Source organism: Marmota flaviventris, chromosome 19 (genome assembly GCF_047511675.1).
Source record: "Marmota flaviventris isolate mMarFla1 chromosome 19, mMarFla1.hap1, whole genome shotgun sequence".
NCBI classification, from domain to species: domain Eukaryota; kingdom Metazoa; phylum Chordata; class Mammalia; order Rodentia; family Sciuridae; genus Marmota; species Marmota flaviventris.
The window spans coordinates 37,781,975-37,805,048 of record NC_092516.1 but is presented as its reverse complement, the minus strand read 5'-3'; the positions used below and the strand labels follow the sequence as shown (position 1 = coordinate 37,805,048).

At 43.3% G+C, this 23,074-nt stretch overlaps 1 long non-coding RNA gene across 1 annotated transcript in view; it reads right to left on the bottom strand.

Annotated features, from left to right (window-relative positions):
* The window catches only part of LOC139702849 (uncharacterized), a 29,004-nt gene extending 5,932 nt beyond the window's left edge, over positions 1–23,072 (bottom strand). The window contains exons 1-3 of the long non-coding RNA XR_011705417.1: positions 22,790–23,072; positions 19,841–19,991; positions 16,614–16,768 (exon numbers count right to left, since the gene is read on the bottom strand). This is a non-coding gene — a long non-coding RNA (uncharacterized lncRNA). The remainder of the gene's footprint in view (positions 1–16,613; positions 16,769–19,840; positions 19,992–22,789) is intronic.
* Between the last annotated feature and the right edge of the window lie 2 nt (positions 23,073–23,074).

Here is a 23,074-nt window from a genome sequence, read left to right as displayed (position 1 = left end):
GCCTACACTCCTGTTTCAGCCATCCTGACTTTTTGTAACTGAGATACATGCTTACTCCTACCACCCATGCCAGTAGGCCTCGCCTGGTCAATTTACAGGGTTCTAGTGTCCCTGCAGAAGTCCATGCCTCCCTGAGTTTCATGTTACAGCAATTCCCATCCTTTGTTTTTGTTTCTTTTTCATTTTGTACTGGGGACTGAACCCAGATGTGCTCTACCACTGAGCTACATGCTCAGCCTTTTTATTTTAAATTTGGGGCTCAAACTTGTGATCCTCCTTTCTCAACTTCCTAAGCGGGTAGGATTATAGGGGTGTGCCACCCAGCTTAGATTAATCTTTACAAGTATCTATGCCCTGGGATGATAGTATTCTTGAGGGGATTTTCTTTTTCCTCTGCCAGGCCCCACTGGGACAAAGATGTGACCCTTCTCTGGGCAGCTCTAGGACCCTCAGGGATGCAGTCTTCATCAGAATACGGCACCTCAGACTGGCAGCCAGGATCATACTGGCTCCTCATCTCAGGAGCTCCAATCCTCCTCGAGTCCTGGTTCCTCAGAGGTTTCTGATGGATCTGAAGTTCACTGGGGTATAGTTCAGACAGGAGGTTCTTCCTCATTAGTGTATTGTCTGAGTCTGGGGGAGTGTGTCTGACAGCCATCCCTGGTCACAGAAAAGGAGCAGCCCTGCCCCTGAATTTCTCAGTGGCCCTGCAGCCAATGCTCCCCTCTGGAGGTCTTGGATAGTGTCTGTGATCTCACTGTTATCTGCTGAGGGGAGGGGTGGCTTACCTCCCTAGGTCAGGGAGCAGGGTCCAATCCCCTGGTGGTATGCTCCTTCCTATTTGGTCACTCTGAGCACCATCCCATTCATCAGTCACAGTGAGACCCCTCCGGGCTTTCCTGGCCACTCTCCCTCCCTTGGGCTCTGCGTTGGTGGTGTCCTGACTTCCTCAGTTCTGTCCATGCCCACACTCCTGGGAAGTGAGTCTTTATCGTGGCTGTAATGGCTGAACATACACCTGGTCCTACAGGTCAGGATTCTCCCTGGGCTGAGGTTGAGGTGTGGGTAGGCTGCATTCCTTCTACAGGCTCTGTGAAGAATTTCCCTCCTGCCATCTAAAGCTTCTGGGGGAAACTGCATTCATTGGCTTGTGGACCCTTCCTCTATTCTCCAAGACAGCAATCAGCTCATGTCTTTCACTCATCTCAACATCTGCAATTGCACATGCAGAATCTCTTTTGCCATATGAGGTGCTATGTTCACAGGACCCTGGAACATTGCGGGCTTTCAGCTGCCTATCCCTTCCTGAGGCTATTGTGGCACATCCTGAAACCCATTTTATTAGCCCAACAGCCTTGTCAGTGTCCCTGCTTGGCTACTGACAGATCTCAGTTCTGCCAATCAGATCAGCTCCCATGACCCTGGAAGAAACAGCAACCTGAGAAGTTACTGGCCCAGAGGTGCATACTACCTGACTCACAGGCTCAGCCACAGCCCTCAGACCATAGCATGTGGCTGCTTTGAGCTTTCATCTTCACAGCAGATGTTGCTAGCTCACATATGGCTTGGGAAGGGCTGGTCACAGACAGGAGAGGACAGGGCTTGCCTGCCCTGAGCTGGGGCAGGGGATAGGTCCCAGCTACCTCCTGACTTGCAGCCCTATCTCCCCCGATGGCATCCTTTACTTCTTGAAGAAAAAGCTGGGTGGCACACTGTATGTGTGGGTCTCATGCTGTCCTACCTGTACCCCCATGAGACCTGCAGATTGACCTTCCCAGGTTCTTCCCAGGGCAAGTGAGACAGTAGAAGACTGGGTACTTATATATGATGGATAATATCAACTCTCTCCTTTTGGAAAACTTTTTTTTTTTTTTTTTTTTTTTTACTTAACTATTGTAAGTAAAATAAAATGCCATACAATTAATACAAAATTTAAAAAAACAGAGAAAAATATCTAAGATCTAAAGAATGAGATAGTAAAAAAATAGCCTTTAAATTCCAAGAATTATCCTGTTAAGAGTCTCATTTTAAAATAGTAGGCAATCTATGTCCTCATTTTTGGCTCAAAGGCAGGTTTTATAAAGTAATTAATTGTAATAGTTCTCTTTTGGAGATAAATGGCACAGATCTGTAAAAACAGTCCCACATAGCTGGCCCTCCAAGCAAAACAGAAAACAATACCCCCACACTGCCTCCTGGAGAGCTGGGACCCTCAATAAGAATATGTCCTAACACTGTCCATCCTAACACTATCCAAAGTCCCTGGGCTTGAAACACCTAGTGACAATGCCTACAAATGCTGCATTAATGCAGAACGCACACAGACAAAAAGTAAAAGTGGAGTGCTTCAGATCAAGGTTCCAGGAAGACATGAGGCACTGAAGAAGACACAAAGCTATGCAAGCCTTGGAAGGCACCTGCATTTGCACATTCACTTTCCACTTGAGATAAAGAAGCAGAAGTGGACCTGGGGCCTGTAGTAGGTGCCAGGTGATGACCCCCTACCAAGGAGCACAGCTGTGTTGCAATGTCCTCACCAGTCTTCCTCAAGTGACCCATAGTCCTACATTAGGTACAGCCACTGACAGCAGAGCAACAAAGATCACAAAATTGTGGATGTTTCTGGTTCCTGCAGCCATTTTCTATGGCTAGAAATGAGCAAGAGCTCCTGAGGCTCAAAGGCAGAGGAGAAGAAAGAGACGTCTCTTCATTAAGCCAAACATGGTAAATAGCAGCCCTCATCTGTCAAGGGCCTTCTCTATGAGCACATGATAGCAATGAGAATGAACTGTTTCTAGTTAAACCTCTCACACAGGGCCAACTACAGCACCTCATCTCAAATCAAAAAAGAGCCAGGCAGAGTGGCACACGCCTATAAACCCAGCGACTTGTGAGGCTGAGGCAGGAGGATTCCAGGTTCAAGGTCAGTCTCAGCATCTTAGACCCTATCTCAAAATAAAAATAAAAAGGCTTGGGGATATGACTCAGTGGTAGAGCGTCTCTGGGTTCAATTCTGAGAGCCACGCACACATGCACACACAGAAGCACACAAAATAATAGAAAAAGAAATGACTACGATAATATCAAGAGTATTCCCATCAAATACTTGCTCATATATATTTATAGAAAAAGAGGATCAACCTTTTGAACACAGATAATAGAATTATATTTGTTCCAAATGCTCCCTCTACAACTTGTGATATTTCTTTTATAGAGAAATATCAACCCAAAGCTAAATACATTGTCTTTATGCTCAAATGATGAATTAATTATTGAGAGGTGACTAATAAAACAAAGGCACAATGGAAATTATACACGTACCAAGAATTACCAATGTGTTAATTATTTTAAAAAAGCAGACTTGAAAGTAAAATTTATAGGGAAAAAAACCTCACTGATTCAGTGAAGGTAACACAAGTAACAGTTAAAAACTGCAAATGGGTCAAGTTGATAAAACACTCCATTTTAGGACTGAGTGGTAGGACACTTGCCTAGCACGCAAAACGTCTGGGTTCCATCCAAAGTACCACACAACAATGATGATGATAATGATAATAATAAATTAAGTTTTAGAACCTCCTCCTTTCCCTGAACCCTAGTCCTCAGTTACTTTTTCTAGAAATAACAAGTAGCTGTGTCTCCTTCCATGGAAAGTACATAACATTACATATTATATTCTGTTTAGAAGACCGGCAAATGACATATGATGTCTTGTACCTTAGCCCACACGAAATCACCCTTTACTGTTCACAACTTATTTTCTCTTTCTTTTTCCCCCCACCACTGTGCAACCTGTTTCAGTGCCAGCAGCCTAAAGGCAGAGGTCAGGCAGAGCTTCTGGGCTAGTGTGCCCTCGGCTGGACACTATCAGAGGCACAGGGGAGGGGCCTGCCACAAATCCATATCCAGGAATCACTTTCTCACGTAAAGGTGCACAGCAGACCATGAAATGGATGAAGTAGGTTCACCTAATCAATGAACTTTGGACACACATAGTGTTTTCTGATGTTTTATTTCTAGGAACAGCACCATGATGAAGATCCCTACAAGAGCTCCTTTGCACACGTCAAATATATAGGAAAAATGGGTGTATACAATCCCAAGGGATTCAATTAATTTACTTTCTCACCAACAAAATGAGCTGCCTGAGGGCTAGGGACCTGGCTCATGGCAGAGGACTTGCCTGGCATGCAATTGCCCGGGTTCCACCCCTGGCATTGGGGGAAAAAAAAAAAAGAGCTGCCTATTTCTACCCAGCCTCACCAGAGGAATGTACTAACAGATTTTATTTTGTAATTGAAGCTAAACATTTTATACATTTGAAAGTCATTTGTTTTCTCTACTGCTCGTGTTGTCTGCCTATCTTTCTACTGCCTGTGGGTTCTCTTCGTAGTCACTGTAGAAGACATTATATGCTAAGGACACTGCTTCCTTATTTAAAGTGTTACAAATACTTTTTCCTACCTGGATTTTTTGTTTGCTTCTTACCTTTTCCACAGTATTTGTTGTTCTTGTTTTAGATATACATGACAGTAGAATGCATTTTGACATATTATATATACATGGACTCTAACTTCCCATTCTTGTGGTGTAGAAGGTGAGAAGTTAAAGTGATTATGTATTCTTATATGAACACAGTAAAGTTATGTTTGATACATTCTGTTTTCCCTATTCTCTCACCCCCACTACTCCCTCCCTTCCTTTCATTCCCCTTTGTCTAATCCAATGAACTTCTCTCCCCACCACCTTATATGTTAGCATCCACATATGAGAGAACATTCAGCCTTTGGTTTTTTGGGATTGGCTTATTTCACTTAGCATGATAGTATCCAGTTCATCCATTTACTGGCAAATGACATAATTTCATTCTTCTTTAAGGCTGAGTAATATTTCATTTTGTATGTATACCACATTTTCTTTCTCCATTCATCTGTTGGTGGGCATCTAGATTGGTTCCATAGCTTAGCTATTGTCAATTGAGCTGCTATAAACACTGTGTGGTTGCATCACTACAGTATGTTATTTTAAGTACTTCGGGTACATGGGATAACTGGTGGTTATCAAATGGTGGTTCCATTCCAAGTGTTCTGAGGAATCTCCATTATGCTTTCCAGAGTGGTTGCACCAATTTGCAGTCCCACCAACAACGTAAGCGTGTACCTTTTTCTCCACATCCTCACCAACATTTATTGTTACTTGAACTCTTAATAATTGCCATTTAATTTGTTTTTCTCTAATTACTAGAGATGTTGACTTTTTTCATCTGTTGACTGACCATAGACACTTCTATGGTCGCAGAAGATCCTCTGCCTATTTATTGATTGGGTTATTTTATTGGTGTTCAGTTTTTTCAGTTCTTCATATATAGGAAGATTAATGCTGTATTGGAGGTGAAGGTGGCAAAGCTTTTCTCCCAATTCTGTAGGCTCTCTCTTCAGATTCTAGGTTGTTTCCTTTGCTGTCGGGAAAATTTTTAGTTTGATATTTATGATCTTTTGGGAAAGTAAAAGGTGCAGTTCCTTAGAAGTTTGGCAGTTCCTTAAAAGGTTAAAGGTAGAGTTACCAAATGACCCAGCAACTCTACTCCCAGGTGTGGGAAGCTATCCTCACACGTGATTTGAGTTACCTCCCTGGCTGGGTGAGAGGCGCTTAGACACAGCTGTGTCAGAGCTTTCCCCACCCTTTTCCAGGTCCGAGGGCTTGTCCGTGCAGAGGCGTATCTGGCCCCTGACCTTGGGATGCTGCCCCCCTTAACACTTCATTAGATGGGATTTTCCCTGCAATTTTTTTTTCTTTCTCTCTCTCTCTCTCTCTCTCTCTCTCTCTCTCTCTCTCTCTCTCTCGGTAGCCTCTTTAATAAACCTCGCTACCTCATTAGGTGGCTGGAGGCGGGAGCTAGGAGAAGCCGTCCTGGAGCTGGTTTTAAAGGTAATTAGAATCTTATCTCTTTAATTTAAAACTCCCTAGCTTTTACTCATGAATCGAACCTTCTTTAATGAAGCCAGTGCTGGTCGTGTGGCAGACCCAGGTACATACCTGGGAGAAATGAAAACACATGTGTGTACAAAAACTTGTGTGCAAATATTCATAGCAGCATTATTAGTAATAGTTCAAAAAGGGAAATAGTCAAATATTCACCAACTGATGAGTAAAATGAGTCAATTCCTTCAATGTAACCTTATTCAGCCATAAGAAAGAATGAAGGTCTGAGCATGTAAAATAACATGGATGAACCCTGAAGATTTTACACTAAGAAGCCAGACAAAAGGTCACATAGTGGATAATTCCACTTCTGTTATGTCCAGAATAGGCAAATCTATGGAGACAGAATGGAGATGAGAGGACGCCTAGGGCTGGGTGAACCGGGGGGAAATGGTGAATGACTGCTAATGGGTACTGACAGGATTTCTTTTGGAGGTGATGAAATATTCTGAAGTTGATTGTGGTGATAGTTGCCCAACTCTGATGTGTACTATAAACCCCTGAGTTGTACACTTTAAATAGGTGCATCACAGCGTATGCAAATTACATCTCAATAAGCTATTAAATAAAAAGGAATAGGTGTCCAATAGAAAAAGCTACTCTTTAACCTTTCACACTGACACACACAATGGCCCAGATAGCACTTATAACAACTGCCAGGAGGACCCTGAGGAAGATCAAATAACTGCTGAGCAGAATTCAAAAGGTACATCAAATCTCCCTTGCTGCATGACATATGAAGTCAGAATGCCAATTCACCTGTCCAGAAACAGGGAGGGTCAGAAACAGAATCCAAGGCATGGCTTTGTTAAACATGATTCAAAGAAATAAAGGGAGGCAATATTTTCCAAAACAAGTAAGGCTGACAGTGGAATATAATTTTCATCAATAAAATATCTACTATGTCAACTAAATATTATGGCTTTCTTTTTTTTTCACTTGCTATATTTATATCATTGTTCTTAGTCTACGCTTGCTATATTCCATTTAAATGCGTTTAAAACCATAAACAAGCAAGTATAATGCAAACCACTATGACTCAGAAATATGCAACCAGTAAACCAACAACTACATGTTTGCTAAATTACTAACAAGAGAATTTGTACATCTGTGGATTAACAAGATAATACACATTAAATCTGAACAAAGAGGGAAGGCACTTGAACAGAGATGCAAACATGCTCATGGTGAGCACTGATAAAACTCAAAAGGAGAAGTCCTGTGGCCTATAACTATGACTTTGTAACTCACTGCAGAACAATGAAAGTCAGCAACAAAAAACACAAAGTCATAATTGTAAGAATAAGACAAGGTGGGCAGCGACCAAAGGAGGCAGATTTAAAAAGGCTGCTGAACAAGGCTTTATTTGAGATTCACTCCTGGGCGGCAATTCATCAGACCCACAGAGTGGACAGGAGAAGGGTGTGAGGAGAAACCGCATGGGAGCTCCACCGGACTGGGATTTTATGGGGCTTAGGCAGGAAGGGAAGGGCTTGGGACAGGAAAAGGTGTTTTTAGAGTCCCTTGTCCCTCTGGAGTTGGTTGCAGGAAGCTGGTTGAACCCCAGGATTGGCCAGGGGATTCTGCTGACTGACAGGCGATTCTGTCGGCACCTGATTGATGTTTTTTTTCCCAAGGGCAGGCTGCTTCACTGCCACCAACCTGACAATAATGACTCTGGTCCATCCCTACATCCCTATTTTAGCAAAACATAGCACATCACTTGGCAAGACTGTCCTATTAAAGATTCAGGTCCAGGGGGCTGGGGCTGGGGCTCAGCAGTAGCGCACTTGTCTGGCATGTGTGAGGCACTGGGTTCGATTCTCAGCACTCCACATAAATAAATAAAATAAAGGTCTATCAACAACTTAAATAAATAAATAAATAAAAGAGTCAGGTCCAGAACCTTTAAGAAGTAAAACTAGGGCGTGGGTTGTGGCTCAGTGGTAGAGCGCTCGCCTAGCATGTGCAAGGCCCTGGGTTCGATCCTCAGCACCACATAAAAAAATAAAATTAAATAAATAAATAAATAAATATTTTAAAAAAGAAGTGGAACTAGGGGAAGGGGAATTTAGCTCAGTGGCAGAGTACTAGTGTAATTTTCATCAGTTTTGTGGTATCAAGTCTGCAAAAAAAAAAAAAAAAAAAAAAAACAAAAAAAACAAAACAACCCTGGGAACCAATCTCTGAAAAACCTGACTCTGAACACTAGGAAGTGCTTGGAAGGCAGCTCATAAAAGTCCTTGTTTTCAAATTTCTTTCCCTTTCAGAATCTACTTTTTCAGAACCATTCCTTGCCCACACCCTTTGTGAGTGGACTTCATGCACCAATGCTGCTCCCCACTGGTTCCACACTCTGGAACAACACATAAATGTGGAGCCTTTCCACTTCTTGAGAAATTCTGCCACCTCTGGCTCAAGAATGTCCAGAAGGGCATTGTTTTCCACTGCCCGATTTCTAATTCTTTAGGATCCTTGCTACTTTCTCCAAACAGATATTTTGAAATTTTAAAGACTCTAGTGAAAACACTGTCATTCCCATCTGTGGGGAGCTACTCTGAATGACCCATGCCTTCCATCCTGAACCAAGAGGCTCTGAACAATCACTTGGTGACTTGGGCATTGCCCCAGCCCAAGAAGTAGAAGGAATGTCTTCAGGAGCTATACTCAGCTATTCCTTTGTTATACTACACCTTTGCCCTGTTTGGAATAGAATGGTCAACGAAAATGCCCTCTGTGTGCCCCCTTCTCTTGCTCTGCCTCTGGGTGTGGCCTTCCTAGATATCAGTCAATCTGCTGACAGCAGACACCACAAGCTAGACTCAACCCCCGGTATCTCTGTCGCTTGTGTGGTTATTTCCTGCAGCCCAGTAAACTCAGGAGTGACCCTGAGTGTTTTAGTACTGAGAAATACGACACCCATTTAATTAGAATCTGTGAGGACTGCCCAACAAACTGTACTGTAGTGATCCTACATGTCACCTTATGCTAAAAGTGGTATTTGCAAAGCACAATGATTCACTCTGTTATCTCCCCAGTATAACTATCATTATTGTTGCATCAGACTATATCCATAGAAGGAAAAAAGTTGTAGAGGTGAAGGTACATTTCAAACAAAATCTGCACGTATTACTCCATTTTAAAACAAGGTAATCACATATATTAATATGGACTGTGCCTGCTATCAAAGAACACAAGCAACAATAAAGGTTGGCAAGGATATGGGGAAACTCATACATTGCTGGTGGGACTGAAAATTGGTGGAACCACTCTAGAAAGCAGTCAGGAGATACCTCGGAAAACTTGGAATGGAACCACCATTTGACCCAGTCATCCCACTCCTAGGTTTATAGCCAAAGGAAAATCAGCATACTACAGTGACGCAGACACATTAATGTTTATAGCAGCTCAACTCACAATAGCTAAACTATGGAACCAACATAGTTGCTCTTCAACAGATGAATGGATAAAGAAACCGTGGTATATATACATGGAATATCACTCAGCCTTAAAAAGAATGAAATTATGGCATTTGCTGGTAAATGGATGGAGCTGAAGAATATTATGCTAAGTGAAATAAACCAATCCCAAAGAACCAAAGGTCAAATGTTTTCTCTGATATGCAGATGCTAATTCCCAATAAGGGGGTGTGTGGAGAATAGAGGTATTTTGGACTAGACAGAGAGGAGTGAAGGAAGGGGAAGGGTCATGAGGGTAGGATTGACAGTAGAATGAATGGGACATTATTACCCTATATGCAGATATGATTATATGACCAGTGTAACTCTACCTCATGTACAACCAGAAGAAAGAGAACTTATACTCCATTTATGTAAAATGTATTCTACTATCACGTGTAACTAATTAGTATAAAAAATGTAAAAAAAAAAAAAAAGAGGATGAAATCTGCCTAACTGCATGCAGCATGTCTAGACCAGGTGGCCAGCAGAGATAGGAAATGCAAATTATGAGTTGAATTTGGGCCAAAATTATGGGGACTTTTAATTTGAACAGAATCTTCTCACACAGTCATGCATCATTTAACGCTCAGGATAAGGACTGAAAAATGTGCCCATAGGAAATCTGTCTTTGGGGGGCGTCACAGAGTATACTTACAGAGGCTAAGTTGGCTCCTATATCAACAGGCGATACTATCGTGTGAGATCAATATCATATATGTGGACCATCACTGACCAAAACATTATCATGTGGCATGTGGGTCTACTTGAAGGCTGTCCACTACAAGGGAGAGTGTGAACTTCTGATTTGCTATGAGAGAACCCAAGCAGCTCTGATGCTTAAAGACATCATGGGGAAATCGAATAAGCGGAGCATCTATGCAATTGGTTTTCCACAGCAACATGACCTGCTTCCTGACAGCCAGGACCTGAGAGAGAGCTGCCAAGGAACTCATGGTCACTTGGAAGGCTGCTGGGTGCTCATTCAACTCTGAACATCCAGGGCTGCAAAACTAGGTGGACACTCACTCTCAGCTGACAACACAAATCAACCTGCATTTACTCCTGCTTGGAATGGGGTCATCAGAATCATGTAAGACATTAAAATGCAAAATAAAACTTCAAGCACAGCATGAATAACAAACATGATCTTGTTGATAAGGTCCAACAGTGGCAAAAGAAAGTCTTGCAGCTTAAATATGGAATCAACCCAATGCCCACTGAGGGATAAACAGAGGGACAAAAGATGTTATCTTCTCTTCTGCTATTCAGCCTTAAGAAAGAGGGAAATTCTGACCCCTTCTCCAGCAATGTAGGATCTTGAGGACAGTACACAAAGTGAAATGACCCAGACACAGTGGGACACATACATATGTATGAGTTCACAGTCTTCAACACAGATGTGGTACCGAGGGTTTTCAATTTCATAGAGACAGAAAGTAGAATGGTGGTCAGTAGGAGCTGTAGAAGGAGAAGTAGGAATTAATGCTTCATTGGTAAAGAGTGTCTGTTTATGGTGATGGAAAAGCTCTCCAGATGAGTGATGCAGGTGGTTGCACAACAGAAATTTAAACTCATGCCCTACACGATGACGTTATGGCCAACGATGGAACCACATACATGAATTTGTCCCACAGTATGACAGCACAGTGAAATTGTAGCCATCTCAGTTGGTGTAAGAGCACTCTAGGATGTTTATACAATGATGAATCACCCTATAACACATTTTTAGGAATATATCTCCATTATTAAGTGAGACATGCACGTAATTGACACCACTCACCCTCTACACACCACGATGGTTAACATGGCAAGTTTTCTACACATTTAACCACATTCTGTAGACAGAAAGATAAAACATGGATTGAATGCCCAGCTGGAAAGCAAAAGGCTGAGTTAGGATGTTTGGAAGCAGCTTCCCAGTTCCACTGGGTGCTGGGTCACATCCCATGCACTTCCCATCTTTTCAGTAAATACTATTCTCTGTCTTCAATGGGAAAATCTCCCATTTGTTTCCTTTTCTACATGTGAGACTTTCCATAGGGTGCATGGGTGATAATGAAATATGCAGGTCAAGAGCAATGTCTGTGCTCCCAAATATGCTATGTAACTGAGAGAGATTGATTGGAACTGAGAGGCTAACCTGAGGTGATCCATAGACTCCCAGAAAGTGTAGACACTCTGGGAAAACCATGAGCATGGGTACAATTTCCTATGATTTTATGACCTCAAAAGGAATCCTTGTGTCAAACATGCCTAAGTGCAGAGTGTGTGTCCCCTTAACAGATTTCTGAAAACAGTGAAGACCAGTGGCACTTAGCAGATTAGATTTGCTAAACTGAGTGTTTCCTTTTAGGGTTTTCAAGTGATAATTCAGTGTACGTGGGTTCTTTTGTACATACTGAGCTCCTTCTTGGGAGGTCATGTCATTTCTGCCCTCCCCCTTCTTCCTTGCCATACTCCTTAATCTCCCACTGCACTGAACTCTGAAATGGAAATGCCCAGAGGTTGGGTATCTAACATGTGTTGTGTTGAGAATGGAGAGAAGAACCCATGTCTAGACAGAAGTGAAAAAGGGGTCAGAGACAAAGTGGACAGAGTTTGGATTAGTAGCAGCAGAGACTATCTCCTCTAGAATTCTAGGACAGGTGCACATTCCAGTCTGACAATTGCAGGTGTTTTCCTTCACACTGGTTGCCAGGTTGGAATAAGCGATGACATCAGAGGCTTCCAACCTTCCTGACTGGAAGGGACAGACTCTGTTGACCACTGGCAGTGCAGTGGGCAACAGTTTGTCCTCAGTACTGTTCTTCACCTGGTTTCTCCCGTTTGGAGAAGAGCGAACAGACTCCTATTCAACCAAATTCTGGAGAAAGATTTATCTTTCTCTCTAAGAACCTAGGTTTTGTAGAAGGAAGACAGAGTATTGGAGAACTTATGGAGGATCAACAAATCTCCCAGTCTGGGCAATCGCCTTCCCTGGCAAGCACCTCAGAATCCCACCTGGAGGTGGTGGTAGATGATGAGGTGGCAGGTCCATCAGGTGAGGGAGCTAGAGTTGAGAACTGATTTGACATGATGACTGGTAAGGAGGAAGGGATAGAGCAGCCAGAAAGGTGGGAAGCCCACTTTTGAAGTTCAGAATAGGCCACGGGACAAGGAAGTCCACATGGATGGAAAATCTGCAGAGAAAGGAATTGGGCTAGAAGATGAGATCTAAGTTCAGGAAATGGGTACAGGGGATGTAAAAAGGGTCACTCCACCCATGAGAGAAAGTGTCCATAATGAGAAAGAGTTTTGAGGAACAGGGAGATGGGACAATGGTAAGGAGAAGACAGCTACCAGCCAAGCTAAGAAGGCAACAGTTGAAGGTCTGGGGTGTGGGAGGTGAACTGGTATCAGAGGATGAAAGGATGAGTTCCAAATACAGGAGCCTGACTCTGCTTCCTTTACTCAGCTCTGTGGGTAAAACCCTGCCTCCCATGTCGGTCCTCGAGGAAGAGAGAGTGGACCTCAGAATCTGAGGGAGACTCGGATGATGATCCCCCGGGGATTTTTGATTCAGTACCTTGGGTAGAATCTGGCCTCCTGCCTGAGACCACTGGCCTAAAGAGAAAGAGAGAGTCCTCCACTGAATCTGAGGATGAGCTGGAGGAACTGGAAAGTGAGCTAAATCACCCCTGGGATGTGGTGTCACTGTGTGGCCTCAAAATGAAACTCAAAAAACGGCGCATGAACTCGGTGCAACCAGAACACCATGAGGTTTTCAAGAGGCTTCTAGGTAGGGAGACACCCAGGTAGCGCCCTCCAATCCTGCTCTTTACACAAACAAGGAACTTACAGCCACTGCACTTTTCCAAAGAGCCCTGCTATCCCTGAGATCCCCATTCCTGGAGGACTCAGGACCCATGTACCCTGTGAAACTCTTAGATGATGGATGATTACATTACACCTGAAAAATGACCCTGCTTGGGATCACAGAGCTTGATTCCAATTAACCTCACTGATTGCAGACACTGTGGTTCTAATAGATTTCCTCCTCCCTGAGCGGTGCCTATCAAACTAGAAAATAACATAGTAACTCTAATTCTGAGGTGGTGCATTCTTGGGGGATGATGGGCCCTCGCGGTTTACTCCAAGTTCTTAGTCATACAGACGTCTATCTCTTACCCCAACCCTCACTCAGTTGTTTCCCTGGGGGGGTTTCAGGGCAGAGCAGCTTTCCCAGGAATGTTCCTGTCCTTTTCCTATCCAACTGGGATATCGGGCTCTTTTGGGCTCTATTGCACTCCAATCCCACACCTTCTTCAGTGGAGGTCCTATTCTTCTCTCTGTTGTCTATCACCCATGAAGCCCCTTCTGGTTCCCAACTAACACCAGTGTTCTGTTCACAGAAGATCCTGTTGTCAAAAGATTCCTGGCCTGGGACAAGAATCTGAGAGTGTCTGACAAGGTGAGGTTGTTCTCTACTGGGCAGTGATCCTGCTCCAGCACAGCCTGGATGAGGAGGGATTTCTAGCCCACGGTCCTTCTGTCTCCATGTAGAACCAACAAGATGTGCCAAGTCCTGACCCTTTGTGACTTGTCAACATCTCTCTTCAGGGCCTAGCAGTTCCATGCAGTGAGGACAGGTGGACCTTGCTTCTGCTTGGGGTGTTGCATTCCTATCCTCCTCTCTCGGCTATTGTTACCTGAGATTTTGGGCGCCTCTCCTCTTTTATTTTTTTAAATATGTTTTAGTTGTAGATATACAGAATACCTTTATTTTTTATCTTTATGTGGTGCTGAGGATCGAATCCGATGCCTCACATGTGCTAGGCAAGCTCTCTACCACTGAGCCAAAACCCCAGTGCTCAACAGCCTTTTTTCTGTGATGCTAGGGATTGAACCCAGGGCCTTGTGCATGCGAGGCTAGCAAGCACTCTACAGAGTGAGCTATATCCCTATTGCTGGGGCTCCTCTCCTCTTTGCACTTCTTGGGACCCCCTGTTCTCCAGCTTACCCAAGACCCTCCTCACCCAGCTGACCTACATGCCTTTCCTCAAAAGGTCCCCTCAGAGCTGATCCTACAGAACACACTAAGTCTCTTCTTCCCCCAACTGCTCTGACTGTCTCAGGTCCTTCCCCAAACCAGCAGGTCTCCTTACGTGGTGAACTTCTCTCAGGGGCACTCTTCACCCCAGACTCCCATTCCTGTCCCCTCTTTCCTCCTCTTCCAGGATGTGACCTCTCTCTGTGTTTTTCTTCTCTCTCCATCAGTACCTCCTGTCTATGGTCATAGCTTATTTTAGCCGGGCTGGCCTCTTCTCCTGGCAGTACCAACGAATCCACTTCTTTCTGGCCCTGTGAGTATTGGGTCTCCTTCATCAATCAGGACTCACTACCTGGGAGGGTAGGAGGGGAGCAGAGGGGCACTAACCTTTCTTTTACTTTTAGCCTCTTTGTCCTGTTTGCTCCGTGTACACGAGATCACAGCACTGTAGTATAGTTTGTTTTTCTTTTCCACACTTCCCTAGTCAAAGCAACACACAAGCTCCCTAAAGGCCAGTTGTTAAAGAGTCAAGAAAACCAAGGAAACCTAAAGCCCACCTGAGAGGAGTGGAGGAGAGCATGGGCACCTCCTGTCCCTGGCAGAGAGACTGGAGGTGCAGCCACATCTGACTGCTCTTCCTTCCTGTATCTATACCAACACTGCTCTGTTTTCTGCCTCTGGATTTCCAAGACAGATGCCCAATTCCCAGCCTGGCACAGGTCCAGTGTAGGGTGGTCCCCTCTGGTTCTTCATACAGGAGTCTTCTCACATTTGTGGCTTTCTACACACACCCTAAAAATTCTTCCAAGATGGGTCCAACCACCCCTTAGGACTGCCCCACAACTGTGTTGCTCAATGCTTTCTAGAAAAGAGCTGGAGTTCTTCAGAAGGTGTGTGTCTGGCAGAGTCCTCTGGACCAAGGCATGGTCCTCTGTAACACTTAATAGGGCTGGTGCAGTCCTGTCTGAAGATGGTCCTCTGGGAGTCCGTTTTGGGAAGCTGACTCCAAGGGGAGGTCCTTCTTGGTTGTGCCTCTAAAGAGCAACCTGGTTTCTTTCCCCAGCTACCTGGCCAATGACATGGAGGAGGACAACCAGGCTCCTAAACAAGAAATCTTTCGTTTCCTCTATGGGAAGAGCTACGCCCAGCGTCCCCTGTTCCACAAACTGCGATATCAGTTCATCTGCTCCATGGACTGGAACACTCGGGTTTCCAAGGAGGAGTGTGAGGAGGTGGGTGGTGCTGTGTGTGCTTGTGGGGGGAGAGGGATGGGCTGACTGGAGCGACACAGGAAGGTGGGTGGCTGCAGGTGGGCTCTGGGGAGGAGAAAGCTCAGGAGGGAGGGAAGGACTTCCTGGGCAGTCCTCAGTTTTGCATTTAACCATGCTACTAAGTATTCTTGATGGATCCAAGCAGAAATATTACTAATGTTCAGCCACTATTCTACTCAAATCAGGGACAATGATAAAGCTTGTCTCTTGATAAAATCAACTTTTCAAATTTGATGGGAAGGGACACCAAAAGGATTCTATCTGTCAAAGCATCTTTACAAATGCTTAATTTATTTATCTGATATAGGAAAATATACTCGATTTTTATTGAAAAGAAATCTGAAAAAAATGTGTCCCACATTTTATATAACATGATCCTGATAAGTGTCGTCCATGTGAGTAATAGCTGAAATAATGTTGTGATATCCGTATATAGCTACTTCATTTGTCACCAGGCTAAATAAATCTAATAATTACACCTTGCTATGTCACCTCCTTTGTAGCTGACAGAACTTAGTTAATAGAATCAAGCCTCTCAACATTGTAGTTTTAGATATTTATAGACTGTGTGAATCACGGTGACTAGAAAGTCCAAATCAAAGTGAAGTGATTTTAAGGAATGGGAAAATAAATTAACCATAACTTCAAACCCCTCAATATCCTGTAAAGTCATCAGCTTTGGTGGGGGCTCTTTTCCTTTCCAGATTCAAGCTTATGATCCGGAGCTCTGGGTGTGGGGCCGGGATCGCACCCTCATTGCCTAGAAGTCCTGGAACTATGTTGGCCTGAGGGGAGGGACAAAATTCTGTATCCCTGGCTTGATGACAGACAGAGTCAGTGATTTTCTATTCAGGATGCTCGAGGACCTACCTTCTTGATCCAGTCCTGTCCACCTCCACCCACAGCCACCCTCTGCAGATGGTGAAACAGCCTGAATCTCCAAGTCAGCTTCATGGTCTCAAACTCCAACCACACAGATGACCCCCTAGAGGTGTGCTGGGGGCTCTGACATTGCTCAGCTAGACCTGAGAGAGAACAGTTTATCACTCAGGATGTGCTAGAAATCCTAAACCCACAGCAATTGGGCCCACATGTCAGCTTTGATGAATGGTTCATCTTGGTCTAAAGTGAATATCCTTTAGCCATGAATATCTCTCTCCCCCTGTAAATTCTCTTTTTACCTCTCCTTTTAATTCATCTTGGGTCACATATCCCTTAAGGATACCAAGCATGAAGATGATTTATTTATATGATTGTCACAGTTTTAGTACATGTGATAAATGTTATTTATTTTTAACACTGTTTATTTTAAATAGTTCTGAGATAGATATTGTTTGGAAATTCGTTTTTCCTTATTAGTTTTGTAATGAGTGTTATAACATGTTTGTGTTCATATATATATTTCTCTGAGGTTTTTATTCTTTTTATCTATTTTATCATATTACTTTTATACCTCAGTGTTATTAACCCATAATCTAATAAATATAAAATTTTCATGTGATGTTCTATCATCATTATGGTGAATATCAAGCTGCTGTTATTTAACTTTTCTTTAAATGTTTTTCTGTAGTGTATATTGTAAGAGAGCACATGTGGTATGTGCTTGTGAAGAGTACAGCACAGTGCATTTGTGAGGAAACTGAATAAAGTTGAAAATCTTCTTACTGTAATGATGCATATGATCTTGTCATTCTGGATTATTTTTTTGTTGTCAAACAATACAGGGTTGTGGTTAATTGACCAAATTTCTTACCTGTGGGAGAAAAACACCTCATTTTTTAGGTAGCGAAATAACAGAGAAGGTTGCAGAACTTAAAGTAGAGACTGGAAGAGGAAACACAGGAAGTCACTGAGAGAGACAACACAGGAAGAGTGAAAGAAAATTTAAAGGAAGCTGTACAATAATCTTAAATCCAAAATCGAGGAGAGCATATAACAGGAGATGGCTTCCTGGTAATGTCCAAGGTTAGGAACACAGGGGGAATAGTAGTCTTTGCTACTTGAGTCAAAATGGGAGTCTTCTCCACAACCTGTGTTTCTAATTTTACATGACAGAAGAAAATCCAAAGAGTCTTCTTGAAATAGAAACTTGTGAAGGGAAATGAAGGTACTAGAGCAGGTTGGAAGAAGAATGAGATGATAGGAAGACCTCGAGCTAGTAAATAGAAGGCACAGAGAGGAAAGAGCTAAGAGTTTGGGCAATGAATGACTGTAGACAAGTACCTTGAGAGATGAGAGCATCAGAGAATATGGGAACAGCTGGAAAGAAGCAGGTAAAGCAAAGTATCAGCCAGAAGAAAAACAAAGCTAAAGAGAGGTGGCAACGGAGCCATCGATGAGATGTGATGTGGGGTTGGAGAGGCAAGTGGAGATGATGTGAAGGGATTGGAAGGGACCAATATTGAATGAGCTTAAGATTGGTTGAATGTGTTAAACGAGGGATGGTGGTTGGGTGAATGGAGTAACTTCAGAGGTAAAAGTACCAAAAAGGAAGAAGTCATTAAAGACAGCACTGTGTAAAGCAAATCTGATGCTGATCAACCACATGAAGGTCATGTGCTACCAGTTGAGGCCACAGGCCGCCCCTACACCATCTTCTTTTTAGACATCAGCCATAAGCTCCGGGTTTCCCAGGCCACTCGCACTTCTCACCAATGGCTGCAAATTCGGGGATTCCCATGATCCTATTGTATAATTTTCTATTAACATCTCACTGAGGTTAGGAGAGCACGAATCCTATAATTACTGATTTGTCATGTAAAAAAGGACACAAATTGGGACCAGCTAAGAGAATTTCTGAGACTCAATTTTTAAAATTTCCTATGCCCTTTTTTATTAGCCACAGAATGCTTAGCTCACTGTGAACCACTGCAATCAAAGAGGGGAAGATTCCAATATTTCCAGAGATATTTTCTAAGAAATGATTGCATAAATCTGTAATATGTTGGAAGAATTATCAAAAAGATTAGACAGAAGGGCTAGTGGTATAGTTCACTGATAGATTTTGGTTACCATGTGCAAGGCCCTGGATTCAATCCCCAGCACCAAAACAAAATAAAGGGGGTGGCACAGAATCAGTATAACTATAACTCATTAATAAAGAGATAAATAAACTTGTTTATCCTTTTACAGAATTAGTTCTCCAAAACTGATAGCCAATGAGCACATGAAAGGTCAACACCTTTTAGTCAACTGGTCATCAAAAAATGCAAATCAAAACTACTAGATACCATTTCCTGATCACTAGGATGTCTATAATCAGGAAGTCTAATAATGTGTTGGTTAGGATGAGAAATTAGAACCCTTTACACTGTTGATGGGAGAGTAAAAGGTGCAGCTGCTCAGAAGTCTGACAGTTCCTCAAAAGGTTAAATGTAGAGCGGCTGGGGTTGTGGTTCAGTGGTAGAGCACTTGCCTAGCATGTGTCAGACACTGGTTTAGATTCTCAGCACCCTATAAAAATAAAAAAAGGTCCACTGACAACTAAAAAATATTTTTTGAAAAAAGGTTAAATGTAGAGTTACCACATGACCCAGCAAGTCCACTCCCAGATATATACCTGAGAGAAAGAAAAACACACTTCTGTACAAACACTTGTGTGCAAATATTCATAGCAGCATTATTGGTAATATTTAAAAAGAGAAATACTCAAATATTCACCAACTGATGAGTAAAATGGGGTCCCTTCAATGTCAATTTAATCAGCCATAAGAAGGAATAAAGGTCTAAGCATGAATAACATGGGTGAACCATGAAAACATTATGCTAAGAAGCCAGACTAAAAGATAACACAGTGGATAATTCCACTTCTCTGATGTCCAGAATAGGCAAATCTATGGAGACAGAATGCAGATGAGTAGGTGCCTAGGGCTTGGTGAACTGTGGGGGGAAATGCTAATTGGTACTGACAGGATTTCTTTTGGAGGTGATGAAATGTTTGGAAGTTGATTGTGGTGATAGTTACACAACTCTGACATGTACTAAAAACCCTGAGTTGTATACTTTAAATGGGTGGATCACAGGGTATGCAAATTACATCTCAATAAACTATGAAAATAAAATGAATTAGGTGTCAAATAGAAAAGGCTATTCTTTACCTTTCATGGTGACACACGTGATGGTTGACACAATAGCTATAACAACTGCCAGGAGGACCCTGAGGAAGATCAAGTAACTGCTGAGCAGGATTCCACAAGCACATCAAATCTCCTTTGCTGCATGACATGCGAAGTCAAAATGCCAATCCACCTGTCCAGAAATAGGGAGGGTCAGAAATGGAATCGAAAGAGCTGCTTTGTAACACATGATACAAAGAAGTAAAGGGAGGTAATATTTTCCAAAACAAGGTAACCCTGACTATGGAATATAATTTTCATTAATATAAAGACACACTAAGTCTGCTATTTGAGGAGGCATCCTGGGAGCCTTCTGGAGATTTGCGGCTTCTGCATTTCTGTCCACCCTACAAAAATAAGGCTCCCAAGGTAAGCTAATTCATTTTTTGGTTCCTGGGATTGAACCCAGGGGTATTAACCACTGAGCTACATCCCCAGCCCTTTCGAGATGGTCTGGCTAAGTTGTCCAGGCTGGCCTAGAATTGTTACAGTCCTCCCTTGGTCTCTCCTGAGTCGCTGGAGATTACAGGCTTGAGCCACCAGGCCCAGCGTGGCCTAAGCTAATTCTTCAGATCAAAGTAAGACTAGCATATTGAATAAGAGGGTCTGGACTGGGGTACAGAGAAAATCCTGCCTCTGCCCCACTATCCAAAGAGGACAGGCTGGGGTGAAAAGGGAATCTGGTTTTCCCTAGAGACATTATTACTAGGTACCCAGCTGTGACCCCTAACTCTAGCCTATTTTCCATATGCCTAATTTCTAGTGGCCAATGGTTTTGACATTAATGTTCCAATTTGGGAAATTTCCAATCCAAATCCTTCAGCTACAAAGGGAATTCAGGGTTTTTACACACTTTAGATATTCTCTGGATTCCCATGTGCCTTAGATCCCTGTTACCACTGGGCCCCCAAAGGGAACTGGGAATGTGGGGATCTGCTGGAGGCTTAGCCATTGCTGATATCTGCATGGGAAGATGGTTCTCAGCACTAGATATCCTCCAACCCCAGACAAGTAGTTGGTTGGCATCACAGGCATGCACTACAAACCAGATGAACATTATCTTTAATAAACTGCTTCCTTGAAAAAAAAAAGATACACTAAGTCAATGAAAGAGTATGGCTTTCTTTCTTTTTCACTTTCTAAGTTTATATCATTGTTCTTATTTTATGTCTATTATAGTCTATTTAAATCCATTTCTAGCCACAAGGATGCAAATATAATGTCAGCTGCTGGAAAACTGCTTGATATGACTCAGAAATATGCAACTGGTAAACCAATAAACTACATGTTTGCTAGATTATTAAACAGAAAATTTATACATCTGTGGATTAACAAGATCAACACACATTGAATCTGAACCAAGAGGGAAGGCACTGAACACAGATGCAAACATGTTCACAGTGAGCACTGATAAAACTCAAAAGGAGGAGTCCTGTGGTCTTATAACTATGATTTTGTAACTCACTGCAGAACAATGAAAGACAGCACTGAACAACACAAAGTAATAAGAAGTCTGACCCATCTCTACAGGTATTTTAGCAGAAGGCAAGACTGCCCTATTAAAGATTCAAGCCCAGATAAGAAGCGGAACCCGGGGACTGGAATTTAGCACAGTAGTTGAGTGCTTGTGTTTTTCATCAGTTTTGTGCTATTCAGGTCTCCATGTCTACACCAAATAATAGGGAAATGATCTCTGAAAAACCTGGCCCTAAAAACTACAAAGTTCCTGGAAAGCAGACCACATTTCTTGTTTTGAAATCCCTTTCCCCTTCAGAATCTACGTTTTCAGAACCATGATATTATTCCTTGCCCACACCCTTTGCAAGTGGACTTCATGCACCAATGGCACTCCCCACTGGTTCCACACTCCGGAACAACACACATATGCAGAGCCATTCTGCTTCTCGAGAAATTCTGCCACCCCCAGCTCAAGAAGGAAAACGAAGGGCATTATTTCCCACTTTTGTCTTGCAGGGCAGGAGCTCTGCTCTCCCGCGCAAAGTGGGAACCATGCAAGTGCACCTGGCTCTGTTGTGGTGTGAACTGATAAATACAATCAATAAGAGTGTAAATTAGATTACATATTAGTTAAAAATATAGTTTATAGATATAAGAGTTTGATAAGTGAGATAAGACAATTATGAAGCAAGAACTGTCATAGACAGGCCTAAGACTCCATTTTGCTGCTTTCTATAAAAAACTGTTACAAAAGCTGTTTTCTTATAAAAATTGTTTTTCTGTACTTTGTATCCCACAAATTGTACCCTAATCAGAATGCAGTGGTAGTCATGGTGAGCTACATCCTGGGTCTGAGTACACTTGTGGGTCTATATGACTTTGAAGTAGATTCTCAGCCCCCACAACACCCGCCCAAATTCAGGAAGCAACTGTCCAGCACCTGCTTGAACCCAGGACTGTGATCAACTGAACTGCAAAGCTAATGCTTGTTTTGCTTCTGTTTATCGCTGGCTTGCTGACTGGAAAATTCCAGTCCTGCCTGGAGCCCACAGGTCCCACTTACTAATGTTTTAATTTCTATGACCGGCTAGCTTACATGATGATAAGCGAGTCACTGAGTTGTGGATTTTGTGCTTATATTCTTTTTGGATGAACCAGGAAGCTGCTGTCCTCCCACAGAGCTTAAATCGCCACGGTGGGTGACAGTCCCTGGCCAGGTAAATAAAGCTCTCTTTTGATTTGAAATTCGGACTTTCAGTGCTTTCTGAGGCGTCTCCTCATAACAGCTCCAGAAAGTTGGAGGCCGCGATTTGGGGTCTGTAATGACGCCCCGCTCCACCCGTCCTCCGCGCGGCAGCCCGGGCTCCTGCCCGGCAGCGCTGACCTCTGGGCCGTGGATGTGACCCCGACACGGCCTCCCGTCTCCCGGCCTCGGTCTGACGTCTGTAAAGCGGGGACAGCAACCGCACCTACCTGCTCCGCCGTCGCGAGGACCAGGCAAGAGACTAAAAGGCCATCGCGGTGACCGCGTCAGTACCTCTCGTCAGAGCCTCAGGTGACGGCTCGCCTCCCTGCTCCTCGTCGCCGTCCAGGACAACGCTCGCAGGAACAGCTTGAAGAACGCGGGGAAGACCAACTCATAGCGGGACAGCGACGGCCAAAGAGCAGCAACCCTCAGACGACGCCAGCGCCTCTCACCTCCCTGGACTCCACAAGCAAATCCACCGGTACTTCGCACAGGCGCACAAGGCGGGGCAC